This window comes from Botryllus schlosseri, chromosome 9 (assembly GCF_051294905.1).
Source record: "Botryllus schlosseri isolate E-star chromosome 9, Bs_hap1, whole genome shotgun sequence".
Taxonomy (NCBI): Eukaryota; Metazoa; Chordata; class Ascidiacea; order Stolidobranchia; family Styelidae; genus Botryllus; species Botryllus schlosseri.
Window position 1 is genome coordinate 12,153,987 of NC_137244.1, and position 24,623 is coordinate 12,178,609.

General features: G+C 40.6%; 1 protein-coding gene and 8 non-coding genes across 9 annotated transcripts in view; 8 read left to right on the forward strand and 1 right to left on the reverse strand.

The window, feature by feature from the left end:
* LOC145446571 (uncharacterized) overlaps positions 1–24,623 on the reverse strand; it is a 141,235-nt gene that overhangs the window by 88,265 nt on the left and 28,347 nt on the right. The gene's annotated exons all lie outside the window — the stretch shown is intronic.
* Positions 2,599–2,669, forward strand: Trnag-gcc (transfer RNA glycine (anticodon GCC)). The gene has a single exon. It is a non-coding gene; the product is annotated as a tRNA-Gly (tRNA).
* On the forward strand, positions 4,691–4,761 carry Trnag-gcc (transfer RNA glycine (anticodon GCC)). The gene has a single exon. It is a non-coding gene; the product is annotated as a tRNA-Gly (tRNA).
* Trnan-guu (transfer RNA asparagine (anticodon GUU)) lies at positions 7,398–7,471 on the forward strand. The gene has a single exon. It is a non-coding gene; the product is annotated as a tRNA-Asn (tRNA).
* Trnag-gcc (transfer RNA glycine (anticodon GCC)) lies at positions 9,817–9,887 on the forward strand. Its single transcript has one exon. It is a non-coding gene; the product is annotated as a tRNA-Gly (tRNA).
* On the forward strand, positions 16,554–16,624 carry Trnag-gcc (transfer RNA glycine (anticodon GCC)). Its single transcript has one exon. It is a non-coding gene; the product is annotated as a tRNA-Gly (tRNA).
* On the forward strand, positions 18,501–18,571 carry Trnag-gcc (transfer RNA glycine (anticodon GCC)). The gene has a single exon. It is a non-coding gene; the product is annotated as a tRNA-Gly (tRNA).
* Trnac-gca (transfer RNA cysteine (anticodon GCA)) lies at positions 21,946–22,016 on the forward strand. The gene has a single exon. It is a non-coding gene; the product is annotated as a tRNA-Cys (tRNA).
* Positions 23,155–23,228, forward strand: Trnan-guu (transfer RNA asparagine (anticodon GUU)). Its single transcript has one exon. It is a non-coding gene; the product is annotated as a tRNA-Asn (tRNA).

A 24,623-nucleotide genomic window follows, 5' to 3' on the forward strand; every position in this document is an offset into this window, starting at 1 on the left:
GACAGACATGGGCAGAAGGTCGTCTGGATGACACGGTACTCTTGTTCTTAGTTTGCGGCCCATGCTCAATTCTGCCGGCGAGTAGCCGATAGCCAATTGCGTGTTGCGGTATGTGAGTAGCGCCAGATATTCATCGTCACATTTTCGCAGAAGGTTTTTGATGGTCTGAACGGCACGATCAGCCTCCGATTTCCCCTGTGGATATTTAGGTGAGGACATGATATGTTCAATTTTCCAGCTTTCGCAAAATGACGCAAAGTCACGGGAACAGAACATAGGTGCTCCATCTGTGACCAAAGTCTCGCAGATGCCGTGCCTACTGAAAATGTTCTTGAATTTCAGAATATTCTCTGCTGCGTTCGCTGTTTTGGAGACAATGCAAATCTCAATGTCCCTGGAGTAGTAGTGAACGGCTAGCAGGTACATAGAATTCTGGTATTGAAAGAAGTCGGCACCAACACGGGACCAGGGTCTCTCTTGGAATGATGCTGACAGCATCGGTCCCACCCTTTCTCGCTGATGCTCCGTGCACTTTTCGCAATTTCTGACGGTTTCTTCAATGTCCTTAGAAATTCCAGGCCACCAGCATGACTGTGATGTATTGAGTCGGGATTTTGTCACTCCTTGGTGAGCATCATGAAGGTATCTTAAAACGTCTTGTCTCAGCGTACAGGGGATCACCAAGCGAAACGCAACGAAAATTCTGGGTATTCCATGACTCTTATGCAAATTAAATGTTGGTACTTCGTGAACACAGCCCCGAAATTCCTTCGGCTATCTTTCTTATTGGGGGGTTTAAACTACTTCTACTCGACAAACTGAAAATAGCGAAAAGTAAGCAACTAGTTCGCAAAATATTACGAAGTAGAAGAACCAAAAAAAGATCTACGCGAGTAAGTACCAGAAGTAGAGGAAAACTACTTGAGTACTTCGAAAAAGTAGAAGTACTTCGTTACTGACCACCTCTGCATATACCCCATTACCTCTAACTGCATAGACGTGACAATGAACATAGAGCTACGACACGGCAATGACGGCATTGTGAATATTTGCGGCGTGTTAACACTGTTAACTACCTTGTCTGGCGCAATAGTATGTTAAAAAATGCAGTTTGGTTTAAAGTTCTTGTTTTCGCGGCTTACTATATGTTGTTGGTGGCGATTTCCACTTCATCAATTTTGTGGCCCATGTCCGTCTTACCAGCTGGACTTTCTATATCTGCGAAGGCAGAAGATTTCAACATCACTGCAAGCCCCGAACCCATATGCACCTTGTAGTAACGTGGGTCTTTAGATATATTTATCACCACTTTAGTAGACTGATACGTTTTTACTGCATATGTTGAATCCTACGATTAAGCACAAACAAAATTCGGCATATCTTGTAGAGCTGCGTGGTTGGCATAGATTCTACGATTCTATTACTTTCATTTTTCTCTATTTCAGTGATTTTATTTCAAAGTGCACACACAGAAAATAAATTATTCATACTTTTTAAGATGCTAATCTTATGCTTCAGCGAAAAGGTGAGTGTGGGGTTTGACGTGTACAATTTATCATGCAATAAACCAAGTTATCATTAGCAATGTTCCAATTCTCCTTCAAGTAGGCTTATTCACAGGTATATTACGCACATTTATCATTTATATACAGACACGTGTACGGTCTGTTCGCGGATTCGGTTTTCTCTTTGTGAGATAATAAGTTTTCGGATGATTTCGGTTTGCGCCTCTATTTCTTCTGCATACTTATTTTGTATGTCTAGGGGTATTTTCCATCTCCATATTTCGGATTTGAGATCCATGTGTGCTGGTATCATCGTAGCAGCCTGTTGACCGCGTCGTATGCGCTCGTTTTTATCTTCTTAGGCTCGACATCGATGTGTGTTTGGATGCGTCCTCTACGTCAGTGGTTTTCAACCTGGGGGGCGCGCCTCCTTGGGGATGCGGTAGGCTCTCGGTGGGGGCGCGAGAAATTGAAAAAGTCTGTATGAATTCTGACTAAACATGTGTTTCGCAACCATTCTGAGAAGACGATTGTTCAATATGAAACTTATTTCGTATTAAGAATGCTCGCCAAATTCAAACTCCACCAGTCGCGTTCTACGGAGTATAGGCTGATTTCAACTTCATTTGAGCAAAATTTTGATATTATTTGAAGATTTAGAGCAGTGGTTCTCAATCTGAGGGGCGCGCCCTCCTTGGGGGGCGTGAAAGCATCTGAAGGGGGCGCGAAAAAGCGGTCAACTGAAAAATTATTTTGCGCTCTGCGCGATTTACCTCCTATCCAAGCATGTTTCTCTATATATAGACCGAATTTCAAATTTTGACTTCTCTCATCAACAGTCATAACCTTCCATGCCATCAAACAATCTGTTGGGGTTGCTAGCATCCCGGTCGGATTTCGTGATATGACGATAATGGGGGGCGCGAAATTTTTCACTATCATAAAGGGGAACATGTCTAAAAAAGGTTGAGAACCACTGATTTACACACTTACACACAATATTTGAAAATAAAGCAAATTTAAAATGCATATTTTAAAACACTGTTTAATTTGATTGTTGCAAAGTATCCACCATGGGCGAGAGGCATACCACGCATTGGTGGTTCAGTGGTAGAATTCTCGCCTGCCACACCGGAGGCCCGGGTTCGATTCCCGGCCAATGCATTTTAAATTCAGTACGTCGCCAAAACAAAGTCATACAACGAATGAAGTTTTTCTCATTCAATTCGCGGCCATTGCAATTAATTTGAACTACCAAGTCGCACAAGAACTCACTAGAAGTAAACATTTTTTTGTCGGTATTTCGCGACATGACGATTTACTTGGCGTAGATAAGTATAATCAACTTGGAGAATCCAGGGATATCTAGATCACTGGGAGAATCTAACAGAAACTCTCATATAGGTTACTTATTGATCGCGATGAGCATATTTGCTCATGTCGCGATTCGGTTGGAATTTATAACGTTACCAAACATCACGATTGAAAAATAACATTAGTTGAAAAAAGTTGAAATATGAAGAGATAGCATTGCGATTAGCGATGATGACAGTCGAATATGTATAATATATTATCTTTCCTTGTGTCGCATTTCTTTAACACATGTTGGTTCTCGTTAGTAGGCCTATGTAATGTTGAGTGTCCCCACCTTTCACATGGGCGACTGGGGTTCGATTCCGCTACGAGAGACAGAAGTAGCCTATTGTCATTGAACACAATTAAGTATGGATTTGATTTATTGAACTTTCACAATTCGAGTTGACGGTTCTTCGCTTGTTTAAGCTATTGGCTGTTATACTTTCAGTCACATTGATGGATATTGTGGCAAAAGCAATAAGCTGTAGGCTAGTCCGTCTGCCCGTTCTATTTATATATGTTACACGCATCATGTAGATACAAAAGAAATAATGCATACTCCCCGCTAACTTGCTTTACATCTAAATACTTTACATGTAGTGAAGCCACGAGGGAGACTGGGTTCGATTCCTCGACCGCAGAGTATTTTTTTAAAAGAATGAATTGATAAAAATGTTTAAATTCCTGTTCCCTTGAATCTTCGTTGTCCATTTTGAATAATTTTGTATTGCAAGACCGCCGTGTGACGTGATCAAAGTTGGATGATCAACAAATTTACGGGCCTGGTGTGAAAATGACATTGTATATCCTAACATTACGAAAATCATACGACAACGGCAATGCCCGATACTAGAATCATATAATATCCCCCAAACCCCCACCCACCGATATCATAAGAATGAAAGAGTTGAAATCAATAATGAGAGGTTATTGTGGGCGCGATCGTTGTATGAAGTGCGTAATCCGTTAATTCGCTTTTGATAAAGTTGAAGAGCAATTCAAGCTCGAAATTGACATGCGTTATCCTCTATCGTGTGATAGTGTAGGGGTCCGATGTCTGATCATGATCATGCTCGAATACCTAGCTTCTATTTTGGCTGGTAGACGACATGACTCAGCATATTGGCGGGAATCGAGATCGGGACTACCACACGTGGCAGGCGAGAATTCCACCACCGAAACGTCAATGCGACAGCTACGAATCCGTAGGGGATACTTGACAAAATTCCAAAATCGCCTCTTGAAATCCCCTGCGTTGTTCTATAGACCAATGTCCTTCACCCTTTCTCGTGTGGTAAACCCGTAAAGAGAAAGAAAATCTTTATTTTCATCCAACCAAAATACATAACAAAACAGACGGCAATGATGGTGGTACAGAAAATATGCATGCACAGTAGGCTATTCGGTATCAGATAGGAATGATCGATACGATAACTCATGCACCCTATATACTTAAAAGCATTCACAGTTTGTATAATGTATAATTGATAGCTGATTACTTCGCTAACGTCAAGCCAAGTTTGAAAACCACTGCTTGAGTGAGAAAGTTTGACAGGCACCCTTCTATACCCTTGCGTACTCGTGCACCCTGGTTGAACAGCACTGATGGACCTCAAAATGATCATATTCCAAACACAGACATACATTTATCGCCCACTTTCCGAACCCGGAAACCGACTTGAAGATTATTTTCAGAACCATCGGAGATCATCGCTACGCTATGTATCGTATTAGTTGAATTATTGTGGATATTTCGACAATAAAAACTGGCATTTATGTAGAGTGAACTTTTTAGATTTTCGGCAAGTATCAACCATTAGGGTCGTATCGCATTGGTGGTTCAGTGGTAGAATTCTCGCCTGCCACGCGGGAGGCCCGGGTTCGATTTCCGGCCAATGCATTTTAATTTCAGTCAGTGGATAATACAAAGTCAGACGACAAAGGAAGCTTTTATCTTTCAATTGCGGGGATCTGTAATTAACTTAAATACAATTAAACTAACAACGAGATAATCTTTACTTGTATATTGATAGATCACGATTGATCCCGGGAAGATAACGTAGTGGTGAGCGTCGGCGCCATCCAAATAGGCGGACCGGATTCGATTACCGCCGTCGGAAGTTATTTCCCCGTGTCGCTGTTCTTACGGCGCCAGAAGAGAAGAATAGCTTCTAAGAGAGGACCGAAAAATAACGAATGTAACATCAAAGAGAACTGTGACGTCGGGCACTACGTCGAGGTGGATGCCGCCAATTCAAGAGTCACCCCGACTGGTTGGTCGTTCAGCGTCCCCCTTATCTGTTGATTACATCGCATTTCTTGGTCTTGTATATTACATTGTGTGTGTGTGTCTTCGGCAGATGAAAATATAATCTGACGATTGATCATGTATTCGTATATTCCATTTTTAGCCCGGCCCTTATATTCCGTGTTTGAATTCTAATCTAGTCATTTACTTTCACTAGCGGGATTATTTTCGAATTGGTGCAAATATTGAAAAGGAATTCATCACTGTTGGGGTTGCATTTAAAACAAAATTCAATTTAAAACGAACATGTTTAAAATATGTTTTTAATAATGTTTTTAAAGCAATGACGTCACGAATGTTCAAGTGTGACGTCATAGTGGATTGACATTGACAATTAAGAATACAGGGTAAATATAGCTCCTTTGACGGAATATGCTTCTAATTCCTGTCATATACGGACCAAAAAATATCTTTAACCAGGTCTACATCGTCATACAGCATTTTTATGGCCGGCGGTCAACATCATCAGAACATTCATTCTAGAGCTGCTAGGTTGGTGGATTCGGCAATTCTATTACTTTTCTAGATTCAAAGCACACCATGTACAATGTAGTACGCAAGACTCTGCGATGTAAATGTAATGAACAGATATGAGGGTGCCAAAAACGAATTTTGCACGGCCACTCAAAATCGTCTCAACCTCGGCCAATAGTAGGGTTGCCATACGTCCGGAATTTCCCGGACAAGTCAGGAATTTCACTGAAAAAACTGCGTCCGGGGGGAAATTCTAAAATATGCCAAAATGTCCGGAATTTTGCAGGCTTGAAGTAGACTCAAAAGTTTTTCATAAATCAACATATATAATACTATTTTCAAGTAGCGTTATGATATTCTAAATTTTTCTTCACGCTGCGCGCGAGGTAATGTAAGGTATATTCATATTATTATGGACACCAGGCACCGCCCTCGCAAAAATGCCATCAAAAATAAATATAAATAATCACCCTTTACTGATATCAGTCTAATTGTAATCGGAATTATAAGCTAACGGTATATTTCGATAGCTGGTTGAGGCCGATTGGATGCTTCAGTCACAGACAGTGGTTCCAAATCTTGGCGTCGCTTGCCTTTATGTGGGGATCGCGATGATGTTGGACGTAATCAGCTTCCTAGGCCGTGAGTAAGTTTGGGGAAGCTGAAATATTTTAGTGATCAGCTTATCAAGGTTTGATCTGGGCCAAGGAACATTTTCAAGTTGGAAATGAGATCGCGACCATAAAAGTTTTGAAATAACCGGATGTTCAACCGGCTGGTACAATTTATAGTAGACTAATGTATGGAAGAATCAATATTATTGACAGAATTCATTCATAAAATGTAACAACCAGATGCATAGAGTGAGTGACCAAGACGTTACATCGATTACCCTATGGTGGGCCCAAGAACAGTGCTTTTTTTGGGTGGAAGGGGGCAGACGAAATGCTGTTTCGGACCTGATTAAAACACACAACCAGATAGCCGCACCGACCTAACAGTATCGCAGGGCTGTCAAACACAATCCCGACAGGCCTAGGGTTACGATATTTTGGAATCGGGAAAGGAGGACACTTTTTCAAAATTTTCAAGCTTAGAATACCGGAGAAAAAACTTAAAAATGGTAAATTTTTCCCACTTCGTGGTCGGTTGATTAAAAAAAATCAGCTTTCGCTCTCAGCTCCCGAAATACCCGCCTGAGCGTTAGTTCAGTGCTATTTTACGGTATCTCGGTCGAATTTTGCCCGATGTTTCTAATTAAACTTCTCAAAAAAGAGGGAAAATAATCTCAAAAAGGAGGACATTTAGGCGTCCTCGGAGGACATTTTCAAAAACCCGAAAAAGGAGGTCAAATTCTCCTAAAGGAGGACGTATGGTAACCTTAGACAGGCCAGACATGGCCCACCAGACGATTTAATCCGGCCCATGAAGAAATCTATCGCAGACCCTAGCAAGTAGCAATAACCAGTAGGCCTACTCACATTACAGATGGCTCAATTTATGACGTATGTTCCACTCCATTCCTAGTGTATACAGTCGATGCACAATGCTTTGGTAGTCTGACGTCATAGTGACAGACAATGTGTTTTACCTGATTTTTAAATCCGTTAGTGAGCGCTAAAGAGTGTCCGGAATTTGCTTCACAAAAATATGGTAACCCTAGCCTATAGTGCTCGATAGTGTTCGATCGTGATCTATAGGCTTCCTTCCATCGAATATGGAATCCGCTGGTCAATTTTGCACAGCCTTCGTATGTCTCTGTGGCGCAATCGGTTAGCGCGTTCGACTGTTAATCGAAAGGTTGGTGGTTCAAGCCCACCCAGGGACGTATTGTATCACTATTGCACCACTAGCATTAGGCTGACTTTTTAAAGGCAACGTACCGAGAAGCATATTTTAATTTAATCGAATACTGAATCGACTACTCAGCACAAACCTTACCGCGGTGTCTCGATGGCGCAATCGGTTAGCGCAGGGGTGACCAACCGTTTTTGCCAAGGGCCACATGCAATTGACGAATAGCCCGTGGGCCACTAGCTGCGCCAGGCGCCAAATTTTTTTAAAGTTTATAGGTCAATAATATTGTTACTTGAGTAGGCTATATTGCCGGTCTGCTGTATATGCAAAGTTCACAAGGATTTGACTATTCGGCGCCTGGACATATCGACATCGAAAGCTTCAACCAACATGCGCCAATCATTTTGTGCCTATATGTTTCATCGTTGACGGTCTTTCTGCGATATACATGATGTTGGACGACACTTTCTCTCGTAGTTGCAAATACAGGTACACTCAATCTGGTACATTAGGCGTTCTTTCATTTTCAGGGGGGTGTAACAATATATTAAAAGCAAGAAATCGAGCGACATCATATTGCCGGAAGCGTGAAGAAATCTTTCACTTTAGATAAATCCATCCCAGAATATTCTGCTGTATTGTGATGTAAGAAGATCTACCAAAATGCGACTGGACCATGGATCTGCCAATGCGTCGGAACTGATATTTTACTCGTCACTTTTCAAGTATTGCGTCCGGACTCATCAAATTTTTGGTTGGTCTTGCAAGTTCCCAATATGGCTAATCCATTTTTGATAATATTACGTATTTCGGAAATTACCGCGCGGGCCACTCAAATCCTTTTCGCAGGCCAAATGTGGCCCATGGGCCACGGGTTGACCGGCCCTGGGTTAGCGCGTTTGGCTGTTAACCGAAAAGTTGGTGTTTCAAGCTCATCCAGGGACGACCAACATTATTATATCAGTTTTACAACAATAACCTGTTTTCGTCTGCCACTAACATTGGGACGATGGTTTTTTTTTATTCCACCACTAACAAATGCAGATTTTAATAATACTGATGTTGGACATGACATAAATCACACTTGATATCAATCTAATATGGAATCAACTGCTGAGCGCAGCCCTTATTGCCGTGGCTCTGTAGTCTATGATTCGATCGATCAGGCATTCGACTGTTAGCCGAAATGTTGGTGGTTCAAGCCCACCAAGGGACGATGCGTGTTTTGATTTTACAAGTAAGGAAGGTTAATTTCGAGAATTTAAATATTGAAAGTAATAGCATACTTAAATTCAATCTAATACCGAATCGAGAGCTGAGCGCATTTGTTGTCGCAGTGTCTCTGTGGCTTGATATAAAACGTATTTCTGAGCATATGTGAATGCAATCTAACATAAAATGCTATGCGGTGAAGTTTGTAACGGACAGTTAATTCTGCTTATTGAGCAGGAAAATTATTGATTTAATATAGCTTGAGACACCCTATAGTAGACCGAGACTAAAGTGTATTTAAACTGATATTATTTGAAAGCTACTGTTGATTTTATTTAGGAATAGCCAATATCATTCTACAAAGGGCACCAGAACCATAAAATCGCACCAGTGCAGTAATGACTAGAGTCGACTCCGGTCGTGATTTTTCGGTGACTTCGCTTGACTCGAGTTGTTTTTTAAAACGGAAATCCACTCGACTCAACTTGAGTAATTTGTTGTCTCCACTTGTACTCGAGTCATTGCGCATGACCCGACCAAGTCATATGACCCGAGATATTTTATATGACTTTATTCAAGTCGAATATTTTGAGAGCCTTTCATCCATGACATTATTTGTGATGGGTTTCCTAAATTGCAGCAATTTCAGGATGTAATATGTGACGTCGCTCTACGTCTATTTATTCAACAGGTATCCGTTTTATAAAAGTTTGCGTGCACACGAACCATAAACTCTTTGGGGTTCGCACCATCTAGGGTTGCATTTAAAACAAAAATCAATCCCAAACAAGCATGTTTAAAACATTCGGCCCTTTGTTCAAAGCATGATTTTTTTTAGGTAATATATCGGGTAAAATGCCTCCTTTGAAGAAAAAAGCTTCCGACCCCTGTCATAAACGGATCATAAATTTCTTTAACCAGGATTACAACATTATGCAGAGTTTTTCTTGATCAAAAAAGACGAATACATTCTGATCTCGCCAAAGCCTTCCAACCCCATAACTGCAATCAACTTTAAGATAATCGGAAGATCCCTGCGATCTCATTGTTACGCTATGTATCGTGTATGCATATTCCATATTGTACAGTTATTGTGAATATTTCAATAACAAAAACTATCATTCTTGTTGAGTCGACTACAAATATCAACCATCAAGTGGTGTCGCATTGGTGGTTCAGTGGTAGAATTCTCGCCTGCCACGCGGGAGGCCCGGGTTCGATTCCCGGCCAATGCATTTTAAACAATGCTTAAAAAAGATATTTCAAACAATTCGTGGAAAGTGGAACCCTACTATAGAATATTTATGGTTAACAGAGGTGGTCAGTAACGAAGTAACGAACTTTTTGGAAGTACTCAAATAGTTTTCCTCTACTTCTGGTATTTACTCGAGTAGATCTGATTTTCTCTACTTCTACTTCTACTTCGTATTATTTTGTGATCTACTTACTTACTTTTCGTTATTTTCATTTTGTCAAGTAGAAGTAGTTTAATCCCCCAATACGAAAGTTAGCATGAGGAATTTCGGGGCTGTTTTCACGGAGTACCAACATTTTATATTCATAAAAGTCAAGTAAAGCCCAGAAATTTTGTTGCGCTTCGCGCACAGTAGTCATGGAGTAACATATTTCACGAAAGTATCAGTGAATATAATTTCGTTCACACCGCATTGTCGTCCATATCAAATATTTCATCACAGTAAATATGGCCCACCATAACGTTTGAAACTACCTTTTCACAATCTAGCAATTACCTATCCTGTCGTTATCTAGCAGCCCATGACGTGTCCTGCTAATTTGGAAAATCCGGCTTTTTGAAACGTTACACGTGTTTAGGCATAACCTTTGAAGCTTTATGGACAAAAGACATGAAATATATTTTCCGCTTTTTAGAAGTGGTAATTGTATTTCACTTTCAATTCCGAGTATGATACTAGGAGTATCATACTTTGAGCTCTAATTACTTTCAATTCTTTTGTCTGCAGAACGTACAACTACTTACTTACTTGAGTAGATTTAAAGTCAGTCAATTCTACCTCTGTTTCAAGTAGTTTTAGGTGGCTTTATGGAAGAAGTACTTCTACTCGTCCTTGAGTAGATTTTTCGTCGCTACTTCTACTTGACTAGCTTTCTTGACTACTTTGACGACCTCTGAATTGGCAAATCAATGTCGCTCCTATTGTTCCCTTTAAGATAACAATTCAGAAATGCGAGACTTCCCCTTGAAAAGTGTTCTCAGTCAAAACGCAAAAACTTGATAGCAATTGCTAAATTACAAATGAGCTTATAAGACTGGTATATTGGAGATAGAATGGGTATTACAAAAGGAAGTGGTTTGTATTTTGAACCCCAACCTCCCGTGCGTAGGCCTACCCCACTGCACACGGTGTACCACCACAGCAACCACAATCCGACTATGATGATCGGGACTAATTACATTAGGGTTGTCATGCGTCCGGAATTTCCCGGACATGTCCGGAATTTCACTGTAAAAACTTCGTCCGGGAGGAAATTCTAAAATATGCTTAAATGTCTGGAATTTTGAAGGCTTGAAATAGGCTCAAAATATATTCGTAAATCGACATAAACAATATTATTTTTAAGCAGATTTATGCTATTTAGAATATTTCTTCGCGCTGCACGCGATTTATAGTGCAACGTGTTTTGATATTAATATGGGGACCACGCACCGTCCTCGCAAAAATGCAATCAAAATTAAATAAAAATAACCATAATTTACTAAAATAAGTCTAATCCTAATCGCAATTATAAGATAACGGTATATTCCTTGAGTTCATTAAGACCGTTTGGGTGCTATAGTCAAAGACAGTTGTTCTAAACATGGGGGGTCGTTTGCCTTTATTCTGGGGATCGCGAGGATGTTGGACGTTATCAGCTTCCATAATAGGCCGTGAGTATGTCTGGACAAGCTGGCCTTTTTTATTAATCACCTTATCAATTTATTAGCTGCACCACGGCACATTTTCTAATTGAAAATGAAGTCGCGACCATAAAAGGTTTGAAACCACCGGAAATGCGGCCTGCTGGTGCATATTATCGTAATATATGGAAGAACTAATATTATTGACAGAATTCATTCACAAAATTTAACAATCAGATCCATATAGTAAGTACCCTAGAAGATGAATCGATTACCCTATGGTGGGCCCAGGATCAGACATGGGGTAATTACTTCGTGAATGTAATCGATTGCGATTACGATTACTTCTGAATGACGCAATTACGATTACGATTACGATTACAGCAAAATCAGGAAGTAGTCGATTACGATCACGATTACATTGGAAAAGTAATCTCGATTACTCACGATTACATTTATTTTGCATCTTAGAAGTTATATCGTAAGACAATATATGGATTGCCCCTAATGAGATAACAACTTTTTTTTCGAAGATGCGACATTTGCTTGTTACGTCATAAAGTACACATTGTCCATTTTATATTGGACGATTTATCGCACCCAACGATTTGCATTCTTGCCAGGTCCACAACTGCCGCACTCCAAATTTCCTAATAGGATGGGGAGCGAGCTCGGAGGGGGCTCAAAAGTATTTCGTAAACCAACACAAATTATAGACTATTTTTGAGAGATTTAATGAACTTGGAAATTGTCTACGAGCATCGCGATTTAAATGTCTCTAGATAGCTTGATTTTGAAATAAATAGCCTACGTCTCCTCATCAAGAAAAAAAAGCATGCATAATTTATAGTAACTGGCATTTAGGTGCCCGTCCATACCGCGTCACGACACACCAAATGACAAATGTAGTTTCGGCCAACATGCGAATCCACGAAGTGTGCTACTAATGAAGGACATTGGCCGAAACTTTGGGTATGTGTATTGACAATAGCCGCGCTGGGTGGGCGTGACTAATAGTCCGGTCCTTCCAATCTGAGCCCACAATGCAAATGCCACCCGGGCACCCAGAGCATTAAAGACATGGGAATTTGTGTGTGCGTCTCACGCAAGTATTTGTTTTAGTCTGCTACGTTTTGGACGCAACAATATCTTTTATTGTATAACAGACCGGAGGTCACGAATTAACAACATACCCTAATGTAGCCTAATTATTAGAAGATACCAGATGTTATAATTTAGGGTTACAATACGTCCTCCTTTAGGATGATTTGTCCTCCTTTTTCGGGTTTTTGAAAATGTCCTGCGAGGACGCTCAAATGTCCTCCTTTTTGAGATTTTGTCCTCTTTTTTTAGAAGTTTAGTTAAAATTGAACTGAGATAAAATTGCACTGAATTCACGCTCAGGCGGGTATTTCTGGAGCCGAGCGAAAGTTGACCTTTTTTTTAGTCAACCGACTAGAAGTGGAAAAAATTTACCATTTTTTCAAGATTTTCCACAGGTAGTCTAAGTTTGAATATTTTGAAAAAGTTTCCTCCTTTCTCGATTCCAAAATATGGTAACCCTATTATAATTATGAATTACGTGCTCCCGGCTCTTCAGGTAAATCTGACCATCGGGGACTGAGAGAGGATTAAAAATGAATAGTAATATAATGCAATTACCGATGTTATTGACGAGATTAAATCTTCAACTTGAAAATTAACTACCCTGTGGAGGACCAATACCAACGTTTGGATTGGGGGACGATTTGCTGTTTTTGTCCTGATTCTAGCTACCAGCCACGCTAACATTGTATATGGCGACAGGTCCAAATGTTGAGTAAAGAATTGTGAAATAACGATTGGCACCTGTCTCAAGCAGAATCATATCAGAATAAGAGAAAGTGAATATAAAATTCTGTCTTCAACTTAATACAGATAATGTAATGCAAGCGGCCATTACGAGAAACGGCTCTGTTATGATATATATCAGCAGCTGTTGATTTTTAATGCTTCGTCGTGGAAACCGTAATGTTTTATTTGACGAGTAGGCTACAAAATTTCAAACCTTTGTCCGGTATGCGTTCGTACTACATAGGCCTCCTGCTCGCGAAGCAGCAATGGTCAAACTGCGTTTAACTAAACATAAACAAACATCAATACAAAAGTTACTATTTTAAACTAGGCAGGGTGGTGATTAATTATTCTGCTGCGAGGTAGTGGCGTCTGGAATGTATTGATAACCTGATATACAGCACGGCGAGTGTTCTTACAATCACACTAATGTACAGCGAATATTTATTCACTATGTGTGGATAGCTCGATACTTCTTACGCAATGACGAGCAAAGCTAATAGGCCATTTCTGACGTATTAATGAGCAGTGGCATTTGAAAATCTGACGTTTATGCTATCACTAACTGGTATAATACCTCGTCCTTGTTCACGAATGTTCAGTTTCTGTCACAGTCCTGTACAAATAAAAAGCAATCGTTCTTTCACAAAAAAATCGATTAAATATGGGAAGTAGTCGATTACGATTACGATTACTTCTGAATTTTCTCGAATGTAATCGATTGCGATTACGATTACTTGAAAATGCTGTAATCGTCGTAATCGATTACGATTACTAATCGCGATTACCCCATGTCTACTCCCGATGTTTCTGATGTTTTTGTGCGTTGGCTAAAAAAAAACACCAACAATAAAAACTTGTTTCTAACAGGAGTTTTTAACACATTGCATTTAAATTAAACAATATCATACTTTCATATCATGCTAGAGACCCCAACTGGTTGATCGTTCATAACATGACATCGTTGGGTTATATTTTTCATGTGTACAAGTCACACAATGGCAACGGCGGGGGAAGAGGAGCCCAGATAAACCTCCGAATCGAACCCGGTCCGTCTGCTTGGTGGGCGCTTATCGTAACCTCTACATCAGTGGTTCTCAACCGTTTTGGCTTCGCGGACCCCTTTTGACCGTCACGGACCGTCGCGGACCCCCTCAAGTTTTAGTACAATTTTAGCTCTATTACGGTGCAACCTTCATCTGTCTTGTGCAAATATGAACTGTAGACTTGTGATAAACAGCAAAATATTGATTTTTCTTGAAGATAACATCATACTATCTATGTAGAAATTGGTGGACTTTTGTTATCTCAAAGCTAATTTTGCTGCTGTATTTCTTGAAGTACGTGGTCGTGTCTTGAAAATCCGCGTCTTCGTTTTGATATGAACGAGGAGTGCCGAAAACCATTTCCACAAAGATAGATGGAGGCTAATGCAATATTAACGAATAACGCTTCCGACGATACTTTTGGTGTGATCGCAACATTTATGTCACCAAAATGAATGAAGAAACTCATATTTTATGAACATATCACGTCCAGCATCTAGCGCAGGGACGGGCAACATACGAACCGCCGGATTAGGCCTGCAACGACATGTTGATCGGCCCGCAGAGAGTTTCTACCGTCAAAGTGAAATCCTAATCTAGAAGTATAGACAAATATTATGCACCAAAGAATGGATCCAAGTTTCCAACCAGAGAAAGACTGTCATGAAATGATTTGTTCTGTTCGGGTTTACATATATATTTACGATCAAACATTTTCGACCATGAACAATTGAACATTAACAAGACAAGGCTGCATACCAATATAACTGGTGATATGTATTTCATGGTTGGAGCGTAATGCTTTGATAGCGACGAAAAACTCCTTGTTCATCAAAAAATCAGCGTTGTCGATAGGGCATCCGCAATAAGAATGCTCAAAATCTGATAGCCGAGCTTTAAGAGTATAGATATATCATTGTCCGATTTATGACGAGTGTCAGCCGAAAATATTCGGGTTCATTTCAATATGAATATACTATTCAATTGTATATTAAAGTTCTGTACCTCCAAGAAGCTGTTCCCTGCATTGGGCCAAATTATGGAAATACTTCGGAAATTTCTATTTCAAACGACTGTTCACTAATTTGATGAGACTGCTAACTTCAAATCGAAAAGGTTTCGCAGACATTACGAAGTCACCCTGATTGACGTTACTATCTCCATATTTATATTTTTCCACAAACCCCAACAAAACATTTCTAAACAGCAATTCGTTTGTATCAGCAGGTTATTGGAAAATTGACAATGAAAATGAGTTTCCACACTACGACAGTCCATGTCAGACGATTATTATGAAGATATGAGTCATGAGGTTTTAGCAGTTGTGGTGCGAAACTGCCTCATGCTTTCTCAAATTAAAAAATAAAATAAAAATTAGGTTATCAACCATTTTAAAAATTTAGAGGTCTCGCGGACCCCCTGAAATTGCTTCGCGGACCCCCGGTTGAGAACCGCTGCTCTACATTATCTCCCCCGCATCTCCCTATCGGTTCATTACATCACATTGTGTGTCTCGTATAACGCATTGTACATTGTGTGTGTCTGTGTGTGTCTTGGTCAGATGAAAATATATAATCTGACGATTGATTGATTGATTGCCCGTACGATATATAATACAATGCTATGCCCTGCTGCATGGTAATCGACTGGATGTTGTGGTCCGATTGCCCCCGACCAAATTCTACCTATACCGCTCCTAAAGCAACATAGTTCTACATTCTATGGTAATAAACTTTAGTCCATGCCTACACGGCGGTTTGCAATGACTTTTCACCGAAGCTAAAAGCACAATGATAATATCTTACGAATGAATGTTTCTGTGGAGACGTTTAATCGGTTGGAATTAAACCTGCTTGTACGGGTTTGCAGTGGAGTATTCCAGCACTGAGTCACCTATGGGATTAGATGCTGTAGGAACGATACGTTGGACAAGCAAGTCCACTTTTTTATCATTTGGGTTTTGAGTACAGTTCGAATGTATTGCAGTGCGATGTATTGCTATCGAAGATATATTTATATTTTTAAATCCTCATGTTATTCGTACTTTTTCCTCATTGCTATATATTCACTGGGAGATGAGAACATGGAGATTGTTAAGTGGTCGCCTCTGATAATTTACAAGTACCCAAACGGAGGTCTGCGTCGCATTGGTGGTTCAGTGGTAGAATTCTCGCCTGCCACGCGGGAGGCCCGGGTTCGATTCCCGGCCAATGCATTTTATTTTCATTTCTACGTCACATGAGAATTCACTAAATGTAAACGTTTTTTGTCATTATTACGCGACAATATGATTTATTTCCGGGGCATCTGCAATCAATGCACCACACAAAACTGCGATACAATGGAAGAAGTCACCTATATGGCCTAGGCGATGTAGAAAAGGAGGCATGCACACTGAATGAAAAGTAAAAGATGATAATACAAAGTGACAGTTCATGTCATATCTCGTTGGAATTTGTAATCGTCACGACCAATAAACTAGCAGTAGTTGAAATATGAAGTGATAGGCAATGCAGTGCGAATAGCGATGATGACAATCGAATATCGTGGGTTCGATCCCCGGCCGGGTCAGACTGCATCGCATCTCCATCGTCACAGCATCTCGATGGTGCAGGCGAAAAAGGAAATCATTGACCTCAATTCAGTACGTAGCTTTAATTAACACTTTAACTTTGAAAATTCTTTTTTAAGCAATTTGTTATTATACCTTCAGTTACAATTGGTGGATATTATAGTGACAAAACCAAGAAGCTAGTCCGTCTGTCGATTTTATTTATTATGTTACACGCATCAAGTACACGCAAAAACAATGTATACTCCCACGTTAACTTGCGTTAGCTAAATATCTTACATTTAGTCAAGACACGAAGGAGAATGGGTTCGATTCCCTGACGAGGAGTATTTTTTTTAAATAATGAATTGATAAAAATGTTTAAATTCCTGATCCCTTCAATCTTGGTCACCCATTTGGAATATTTTTGTATTGCAAGATCGTAGTGAGATAGGATCAAAGTCGATCAACAAGATTATGGGCCTGGTGTGAAAATTACAATATATATTCTGACACTGTGCGGATTACACGATAAACTGCAACCCCGATTTCTATAATTATATAATATCCCCAGACCCCACCCACCAATTAACATCGTAAGAATGAAAGAGTTTAAATCAATAATGCAAGGCTATTGTAGGTGCGATCTTTGTATGAGGGCGTAATTCGTTAATTCGCTTTTGATATAGTTGAAGAGCAATTCAACCACGAGATTGACTCGCGTTCTCGCTTCTGTCGTGTGATGGTTTAGGGGTCTGACTCTGATCATGGTGGATTATATAGCCTACATTGCTTCTATGTATGGCTGGTAGAAGATTGGTGGCGAATAGTGGGGAATCGAGACCGGGACTAACTCACGTGGCAATCGAGAATTCCACCACTGAAACATCAATACGACATCACCAAATCCATGGATAGGCCTACTTGACAAAATTCCAAAATCGTCTCTTGGAATCCGTCGCTTTGTTATATAGACCAGTTCCTTTCACCCTTTTGGTGTGGTAAACCCGTAAAGTTGTGGAGAAATCGTGCAAGCTGTATACTTAGAAGCATTCACAGTTTGAATACATAATTGATAGCTGATTACTATACTACAGAAAGTCAGCACCTTCACGAACGTCAGCCCCTGTTTGAAAATCACTGCTTTAGTGTTACAAGTTCCTTGGGTAGCCTACTCGTACACCTAGGTTGAAGAGCACTGATCTCGAAATGAACACAAGTCACAATTCACCATCAAATCCCAATACGGATATACATGACCTATTGCCCACCCTTCCCATCGAGTAGCTGATTAATAGGAAAAAATTTTCTAAATCAAAAAAGAATAATACATCCCATGGGATCATTGTGATCTCCATCTTGTCAACTGCAATTGACTTGAAGATAATGGGCAGAACCCTATGATCTCGCCGCTACGTAGCCTATGTATCGTGTATGTATAATTGCATAGTTATATTGAATATTTCGATGATAAAAACTGTCATTCTTGTTAAGTGGATATTCTCCGTTCTGTACAACTATCATCCATGAAGGTCCTGTAGCATTGGTGGTTCAGTGGTAGAATTCTCGCCTGCCACGCGGGAGGCCCGGGTTCGATTCCCGGCCAATGCACTTTTAATTCAGTGTACTTGACACGAAAACGTCACAAGAGAAAGAAGTCTTTTTTTCACTTCGAGAAGATCTGTAACTCAATTTTGAAATGTGTCTATGCTCTAATTTTAATTCTAATCTAATGTCTCTTTTTTCTCGGATATGCCACTTTGGCCGCGTCGTTTTGCAGCAAGAATATTGTAGCAATAAATTGAAATAAAACGTATTCACGATCAACCAACACGCAGTAACGGGCAACTGGTATGTTGGCTTCTATAAATATTCCTTCCTGCTTCCGTTCATCGAAGGAAGCCCTGTTAGTCATCGTGATGACCAGACCAAGATCTCACGACTCATCCCATAGAAGTACACGGGCGATACTACAAGAGCACGGACAGCTCAGAATCATGCACGAAGCTTGCTCGAAGGCGTAAAAGCAGCGTGCACTTGCTGGAAGGCGGGACTGTTATATGGCCCAATGGCCGTTATGGCGTTATCCTGTCTGAACAGAGAACATGATGCGTGGGCGATACCTATGCTAATGCATTTAGGAATTTTGCGAGAGTTGCTAAGATTTATCTCGCATGTCACAGTCACAGTAAAACGTGCTAACCGATTGCGCCACAGAGACGTTGTAATAACAATCGCTGTGAGTAGTCGGTTTTCAATTCGATTGAATTCAAGTTTGATTCAAATTGCTTTCGACATCAGCCTAGTGTTATCGGTGTAAATTAAACGTTAGAGGTATAATAGAAGCATATAAAACGTCCCTGTGTGAGCTTGAACCACCAACCTTTCGATTAACAGTCGAACGCGCGAACCGATTGCGCCACAGAGGCATGAGGATGAGGTTCGCTTTGAGTAGTCGGTTGTATGTTCGATTCAATTCAAGTATGCTTCAAAGTACGTTCACTATCATACTTCGTAAAATCAGTTTGCTAATACGAAAAGTAAGGTAATCAACAGAATCAATATGGGACATAAAGATGGGCGTAGATTAGTCACCACAATACTCAAGTACAAGTATACGTAATGCCATAAATTTATATTCAAATAGAAGCAGAAGCAGTGGTTTTCCAGTTATGTTAAAGGTACGTGCAGTACACGGACAAAACGGACAAGATTTGGTACAAACGTTGCAGACGTTGTCTGTTAAGACTACTTGAAACAGAAGCGGAAAACGTGAGGTCTTTTTAATAGAAGACGTCCCTGGGTGGGCTTGAACCACCGACCTTTCGATTAACAGTCGAACCGATTGCGCCACAGAGACAACGCGCTAGGCCGAGTGTTGAGTAATACCCATTGTGCAAACCCCTGAAAGGTCCTGGTCCGTGAGAACGCGACCATTTTTAAAAGGTTCTATGTGAACGCGATAGTGAGCACGAACCCATTGCGTCACGTGACGTAATATTGCTAATCCCAAACACTCGTTGTCGTGTAGTAATATATTTATGTACATGATACCTAGCGACGACTCGGCCCAAATTATGCCACAACAATGCTGGCTGACTTTTTAAACATCACCAAACGTATCAACTAGAACAGTGGTTCCCAACGTGGGTGGCGCCCACCCCCCCTCCCTAGGGAGGGGGGCGTGACAGCATCTGAAGGGGAAGAAGAAGCGGTAAACTGAAAAAAATTGCGCTCTGCGCGATTTACCTCCAATCCACGCGTGCTTCTTTATATGTAGACCGATTTTTATATTTTTGAATTGTCTCATCAACATTCATAGCATTCCATGCCATCAAACAATCTGTTGGGGTTGCTAGCATCCCCGTTGGATTTTGTGATATGACGATAAGGGCGGCGCGAAATTTTTCACTCACGTGAAGGGGGGTGTCTAAAAAAAGGTTGGGAACCACTGAACTAGAACGATCGAATGCTATAACAATCACATAAAATCTGTATCAACAATATCGACGAGGACTTGTAAGGGAATATAAGCTCCAGGTTGTAACCAAGTCACGGGGCTCCAAGTCACAAGTCAATCTCCCTTTTTTAGTTTTGACTCAAGTCAAGTCCAAGTCAGCGAACAGAGCGTCGAGTCCGAGTCTTGATATTATGATTCGAATACGAGTCCAAAGTTATTGCGTTGCCTGCTCAGTTTCGAGTTAAAGTCTTTGTTAAAACCATTTTTTATAACTTTATTTGATGATATCGAATGGTTCGCATTTACAATATACTTAGTTCCTTATTTTTAACAGTTTCTGGTCGCATTTGTGAGTACCAGTAATAGTAGACTAAATACCAATAGTGTGGCCGTCTGAGACTATAGTTAACTATACTGAGACTCGAGTCATATGACTTGGTCGGAGTCATGCGCAATGACTCGAGTCCAAGTCTAGTCAATACACAGATACTCATTTCCATATTTTGGGAAAATGACTCGAATCAAGTCGAGTCATCAGAAAATCGCGACCCGAGTCATTACAACCCTGTATAAGCTTACGCCCGATCTAGGCTAGACCGGGCAATTTAGCCGGCATCTGACTATTGTTAGATTGATCATGGCCATGGATTGATATATATTGATCAGAGTGTAAAACGGGTTTCTATACTTGCTACCGATATTACCTCATGAGCAAGTTATACAGTAGGCATAGCTAACACCCCAATCGCACGGATTGGGTTTTCATGATATACAACACAGGTGTCAAATGAAGCTGGATCCAGTACGCCTGTTAGATTTTTTACATTAGACGACGATTAAATCCTTCTATCATTTTCATTGATTCGTTGAATGAGCACAATACACTGATTACCCAAATCCTACATATATAGCGTACTTCGCTCTTGATGTTGTATGATAGCGGGCCAAGCTCACAGCAGAGAGTTACTAAATATTCACAAAAAGAGTGCTGAACATTTCGAGTAAACTTTTGTAACGTATGTACAATTTTTGAAATTGACAAGGTGCATGTTCGTTTGGAGTTGATTTTTCAGCGCTGCCAAGCGATGTGAAGAGAGTGGTCTGAAGTTGAAACACGATTAATTTCAACCAAGAATGTGATAAGGACTTGTACAGAACCTACCAAGGTTCGTTCGATTACGCGAAACTCTAAATTTCTGAGGTTTACACACAGAACGCGAAAGAAAATCTCACGTTCATTCCACCGCTGCTGAGTACAGTGGATCCAATATTAGATTGAATGCAATACTGCAGCAGCACTGATGGACCTCAAAATGATCACAATCCTACCACAGACATACACATATTGCCCACTTTCCAAACCCGGAAACCGACTTGAAGATTATTTGCAGAACCATCGGAGATCATCGATACTCTATGTATCGTGTTAGTTGAAATATTGTGGATATTTCGACAATAAAAACTGCCATTCATGTAAAGTGAACTTTTTTCTAATTTTGCAAGTATCAACCATCATTGCCGTATCGCATTGGTGGTTCAGTGGTAAAATTCTCGCCGGCAACGCGGGAGGCCCGGGTTCGATTTCCGGTCAATGCATTCTAAATTCACTAAGTCGACAATACAAAGTCACACGACGAAGAAAGCTTTTCTCATTCAGTTGCAGGGATCTGTAATGAACATAAATACAATTTAACTAACGACGATATAATCTCTACTCGTAAATTGATAGCTCACGATTGATCCCGGTGAGATAACGTAGTGGTGAGCTTCGGCGCCATCCAAATGGGCGGACTGGACTCGATTACCGCCGTCGGAAGTTATTCCCCCGTGTCGCTGTTCTTACGACGCCAAAAAAAAGAAATAGCTTTTAAAAAAAGACCGACAAAGAACGAATGTAACATCGAAGAGAACTGTGACGTCAGGCACTACGTCAAGGTGGATCCCGCCAGTTCAAGAGTCACCCTAACTGGTTGGTCGTTCGGCGTCCGCATTGCCTGGCCTTGTATATCACGTTGTGTGTGTGTGTGTGTGTGACTGTGTGTCTTGGACAGATGAAAATATAATCTGACGATTGATCATATATTCGTATATTCCACTTTTAGCCCGGCACTTATATTCCGTGTTTCAAATCTAATCTAGCCATTTACTTTTACTACCGGGATTATTTTCGAGTTGGTGCAAATACTGAAAAGGAAATCCTCACTGCTGGGGTTGCATTAAAAACAAAATCTACCATAAAACAAACATGTTTAAAATATGTTTTGAATGTTGTTTTTTAAAGTAATGACGTCACGAATATTCAAGTGTGACGTCATAGTGGATTGACATTGACAATTAGGAATACAGGGTAAATGTAGCTCCTTTGACGGAATATGCTTCCAATCCCTGTCATATACGGACCAGAAATATCTTTAACCAGGTCTACATCGTCATGCAGCATTTTTATGGCCGGCGGTCATCATCATCAGAACATTCATTCTAGAGCTGCGAGGTTGGTGGATTCGGCAATTCTATTACTTTTCTCGACTCAAACCACACCATGTACAATGTAGTACGCAAGACTATGCGATGTAAATGTAATGAACAGATGTGAGGGTGCCAAAACGACGTTTGCACGGCCACTCGAAATTGTCTCAACCTCGGCCTATAGGGCTCGATAGTGTTCGATCTTGATCAATAGGCTTCCTTCCATCGAATATGGAATCGGCTCGTGGATTTTGCACAGACGTCGTATGTCTCTGTGGCGCAATCGGTTAGCGCGTTCGACTGTTAATCGAAAGGTTGGTGGTTCAAGCCCACCCAGGGACGTATGGTATTACTATTGCACCACTAGCATTAGGCTGACTTTGTAAATTCAACGTACCGAGAAACATATTTTATTCGAGTCCCTGAGTGATTCGATTCTGAATCACGTAAAACGCTTCGAGTCGAGTAATCGGGAATCACTCATTATGACGTCACAACAGAATATAATATGTTAAAGTTGATAAATATACCTCTTATCCCACCATAAAGAAGATAATGCCTGTTATTCGTCACATTAAAGATACTTTGGTGTTTTTTCGACCATACCGATTTCATTGCTCTTGTTGACAATGTTGTGGCATGATGATGACTTTAAAAAAGGGTTATTTCCAGTAACGTTCGTAGCTTTGTACTATGTCTCTTAGGCTGCGACACGGCCAAGCAAGGTTTCAAGGCTTCCTCAGTCGAAAATGGTATCAAAACTATAATTCTCGATTCTCGATAACTTTTAGTTGTGCGGAGCGCATAATTTTAGTACTCGAAAAACTCATCTTTTATTACTCGACTCGAATCATTTCAATTAATACTCGATTCAGATTCGAGTACTCGAATCATTGTGCCCAGCCCTATCTATAACTTATGTCTGCAACTACACGCTATAACTGTTGAACTCACGACGGTCTTGAGGGTTGCAACCATTCTACAGGGGTGGGCAAACCTGCTTCATGCGCGATCCGCATATCAAGAATCTTAGCTTTGATAGAGCCACAACATTTATGACGATTTATGACGTCATAATTGAATGTGGGCTATCGAATGCGGTTTATTATTGTGTAGTGATACGGCGCGTCTCCACTTGAGCAGAATGCTGGTTCTCGTTAGGCCTATACCCTAGTGCTGAGTGTCCCAGCCTGTCACACGAGCGACCGGGACTCGATTCCCCAACGGGAGACAGCAGCATTATCATTGCCCACAATTCGTTAAGGATTTTTGTTCGGAATGATATTTCAAAATTCGAGATAATGATACTTCGCTTGTTCAAGAAAATTGTCGTTGTACTTTCAGTTACAATTGATGGACGTTTTGGCAACACCAGCAATGCCCAATACCAGAATTATATATGCCCCAGAGTCCCACCCAACAATATCATAAGAATGGAATAGTTGAAATTAATAATGAGAGGCTATTTGTGGTCGCGATATTCGCATGAAGTGCGTAATTCGATTAATCGCTTTTGATATAGTTGGAGAGCAATCAAGCACGAGATTGAATTCGTTGGCGCGTATAGTTCGTGTGATTGTCAGGGTGATCATGGTCATGACTCTGCATGTTTGTGGGGAATCGAGACCAGACCTACTTTTCATATAGTAGGCGAGAATTCCACCACTGAAACATCGCTGTGACAGCACCGAAGCCGTGGATACTTGAAAAAATTTCAAAGTATAGCCGCATAGAATC